Source organism: Charadrius vociferus, unplaced genomic scaffold (genome assembly GCF_000708025.1).
Source record: "Charadrius vociferus isolate BGI_N301 unplaced genomic scaffold, ASM70802v2 scaffold323, whole genome shotgun sequence".
NCBI lineage: Eukaryota > Metazoa > Chordata > Aves > Charadriiformes > Charadriidae > Charadrius > Charadrius vociferus.
Window position 1 is genome coordinate 639,252 of NW_009647692.1, and position 3,972 is coordinate 643,223.

Below are 3,972 nucleotides of genomic sequence, written 5' to 3' on the forward strand. Positions count from 1 at the left end.
CGCAGCGGCTCTCCCTCGGGTGCGCGGCCGTCCCGGTGGGCAGACGGCATTACGGAAATAGGAATGCGAGAGCTCACGCCGCCTCGCTGCTGCGGAGCGAGCCGGTTCTTTTGGGAAACTCCTTATATACTTTCTTAAGTACTGACAATATTTTTTCCCTCCTTGCAGTGCTTTCCCAGCCTGCGTCTGTCCAGGGTGTAGAGTTTTCATTTCTTTTAATGATTCTCAAGAAATTATTGAGAAATCAAAATATGTTTCAGCGTTATCATCAAGGCTTACTGTAGTTCAAATGGTTTCTATAAATCCACAGTGCAAATGCTATTTTTCAAAGCTTTACTGTTCCCCAAATGATTGTAATGGTGTATTGACTGACTTTACTAGGGCCCTGGGAGTTTAGAAAAGAAAAAAAATAGCTTAGCAAGCAAGATCTCTTAAAATATATATAGGAAAGTTTTCCAAGTTCATCTAATCTATCTCTGTTTTCGGTATTTGTAAAACAAACACTGTCATTAAGGTTAACAGCACTTTTCCATTCCCGGGAATATCGCCGCTGTTGGGAGCTTGGCCAATGTCCTGCTCAGGTCGTGATGGAGCCATTCTTCCCGATGCAGATAGACCCAGCCAGCACACGGGGATGGGGAACTCCCGCTCTAAAACGCGCCCGCAGGAGCAAGTGCTCCGACTTCCAGCGCTGTCTGGGTATTTTCACATAACAAATTACCTTCCAGCTCAGGGTATTCCGGCCATGAGCTTCCCTGCGTCGCTCTTACAGCACTGCATCATTTTTATGGTGTTTTGCCTTTTGCCCTTGTGCCCGCTCTTTGCCGGAGAGCCTTCGGGATGCTTTATGGCCTGGGGATGCGCCGGTGCGTGTTCCCCAGTCTGTATCTGGGCTGGACGCCTGAAGTGCTTTTGCCCGTGATTCAACGTACGGGAGACAGTGGTGCCGTGGTGTTCTGCTGGACCTTGCGTCGCACGTGAATGGCACGTGAAGAAGAGTTGTGAGTGCTTTCCTGTCGCTGTGTGCCATTTCCAGGGTGGACAGTCAAAGCAGCTTCTCAGGAGGCGCAGGGCAGAGGAGGGGGAGCGCCCTCCGAAACGGCCGCCGGCTGTCGAGAGCTCGGGGCTGCTGCCGAGGTGAGAGGCACAGCCGGTCCCAGCCCGCTGCGGGGACGACGCGCCAAAGTTTCTTTAGGAATTTAGCAACGGCACATGAACTTCACATAAGTGATTGCCTCAGTGGAAGAAATTTGCCAGACTTAGAGAAAAAAATTGCTATCAACTCATCTTTTGTTACAGCCGTTCTTTTCATTGATAATCCAGTAAAACTGTTCTTTATGGAAGACAGTGAAATCCTAAAGGCAGCCTTGATGGCAGAGGATATTACCCATTAAGGGCAGCAGATTGTTCTTTGCTATTCAGAAGCTGATTAAATTGAAATGCTCTTTATATTCCTACGAAGAACTGAATGCCAGAACATAAACTGAACTTCTATCTTTTGATAGAAAACAGAAGGCATCATTGGTGCTAATGTCTTTCGACATGTTTTCACCATACATTATACCAGACCCTGCCATAGATGGATCGATGCATCTGTAGATATATATGTATACAGATACATCTCCAGCTCTGCGCGTGCGAGTCTGGTTGCTGCTGGTCCGTAACCTCTGTGCGGAGCAGCGTCGCTGCGGGACCGCGCGGGCGGATGCTCGCTCTGAGTAGCAGCATCCCCATCGGGGTCGCAAAGTGACAGCACAAACGTCAGGACAGCGGTGAGTCTGGGTTGCAAAGGCAGATGGATGGGGCTCAGTGTGACTGTGTTCAGTGTCAGACCCCGCGGCGCGTGGGAACAGCTCTGTCGCGGGCTGCCCGGGGGCGTCACTTCTGCGGTGAGCGAGATGCGGGGAGGGCTGCGGGGCGGGAGGAGGAGGACGCGGCACAAGTGAGTTCCAGAACTACCCCGAGAGGTGCCGGGCGGTGAGCTGGAGGAGGAGAGGAGCTGCGGGGAGGTTAGTCACGGGAGAAGAAGGGAAGGCAGGGAGTGCAGGGTGGCGACCAAGGGTGTATTCATCACAGGCTCCTCGGTCCTGCGGGTGCCGGCACAGGGGCATGACGGGGCTGTGGCCGCGGGGACGTAGGACGGCTGGTGCCGGTGGCAATGCTGGCGGTGCCAGCCCCTGTGCCCATCATCCCGTGGGCTGGGGAGTGCCACCGGAGCAGCCCTCCCTTCCTCCCTGCGATTGCGAGAGCTTCTGGCATCCTAACATGTCCGTGGAGCAGCATTAACACAAGATGAATATAAGTCCATACCCTAGATCTGTTTAACCTAATAAATAGTTTCAGTTAATGGACAGCAAAAGGAATGATGCTCAGTAAATTTGATTTTATGAGCCTTTCACTTATTTGCTGTGCCCATTAGGTCGGAAGTTAGGTAATGGTAAGTGTCCATTAGTGCATTAGCTCAGGGATGAGGGAGCTGAATTAAAAAAAAAAAAAAACAAAAAAAACAAAAGTGGAAAAAACCCCGAAGCCATGTGCATTCATTAAACCCTCAGTTCGTTAGCAGTGACTCCAACGGGCACCGAACTGGAGGGACAGTAGAGTTTGGCCTTTGTGGGGAAAGTGTGGCAACCCATGAATCACCTTCCGCTCCCCCGTGCCGGTGGGACGGGCACCGCAGCGCTGCCTCTTCCAATGGCAAACACATGGCCCAGCTCATAACAATCAAAATAACCATTGCATGGGGAATTCCTTCTTCTACTGATTTCCTTTAAAATTTTTACTCTGCCCAGGCAAATTAGTTTTTAAAATATCTTTTCCCCACTTCCTAGCTACCCTGGGATTATTTACACACCCCACAAAGAGCTACTTACTGTTCTGGGTAATTCAATGAACATTCACTTGCTTTGAATTAATATGCAGCGCCGTTCCAAGCGCGAGCAATTTACTGGTAATTGGAACATTGGCTTACCCTGGAAGAAACAGCCGGCCTTACAAGTTAGTTTCCACAAGTCGCATTAATGCAGCAGGAGAGCCAAGTTTCCTTGTTTACATGCTAGCAAGGAAAGATGTTGTTCGTTAGCAATTAGAAAGTAAATTTTCTTCCCTATCGCTCTCCGACTGCCCTTCCCCGTAGGCGGTGGGAGAGGAGCGCCGGCCGGTCGGCGATGCGCGGGAGGGAGCCCTGCGGCACAGCCGTAACCTCCGGCCGCGACCCGCTGCGGGGACGTCCCCGGGGGACCGAGGGGCGGGGGGACGTGGCGGAGGGGCGCGGGCTCTGCGGCCTCCGTCCCCGGGGCTGCTCCTCCGCGGAGTCATCGGTGTTGAGGTACAGCATACGGCTTGAGCACCGCGTCCCGCTGCAGCGGGGGTGGGTAAACCGCTGCCGTCAGTTTTCAGCAGTTTGCCCAGAGATGCGCTGCAGATGCTGGAAGAGAGGTGGGTGGGTGAAGGGGATTCGCACAAACGTGTGGGGGAGCGGGGCAGGAGGAAACCTTTCCAACAGCAGGAGGAATTCTGAAAAATAAAAATATAACCCCTACGCACACTGGAGGTACTCCCCATGAGCCGTTTGCAAACCAAATAAGCGTTGCAGAGAGCTTTGCTGCCGGTTTGCTCACAGCATTCAGTTGAAATGTCTATAGGGCCGATACCTAATGAATTGCATTATCCTTCACCCAGCTGGTGATTGATAGTTAAATCTAATAACAGCGTCAGTCTCATCAGCAGACACATTTCAATTTCAATTTGTTGAATGCACTCTGACCGTGGACAAACAGTGGGTGTAATAGAGACCTGTCTTTGAAACTAATAGAAACTGATACATAGAAAATGAAATCTGTTTTCTCTGCCGGTGTTGTCTGCTCGCTTTCCTAATTTGGTCCCACTTACCAGGGTTACTTAAGATGCTAACACTTCACCAGGGGTTTCCCAGATAATGAAAACAACTTTGTTAGGGTCTGCAAGACAGGG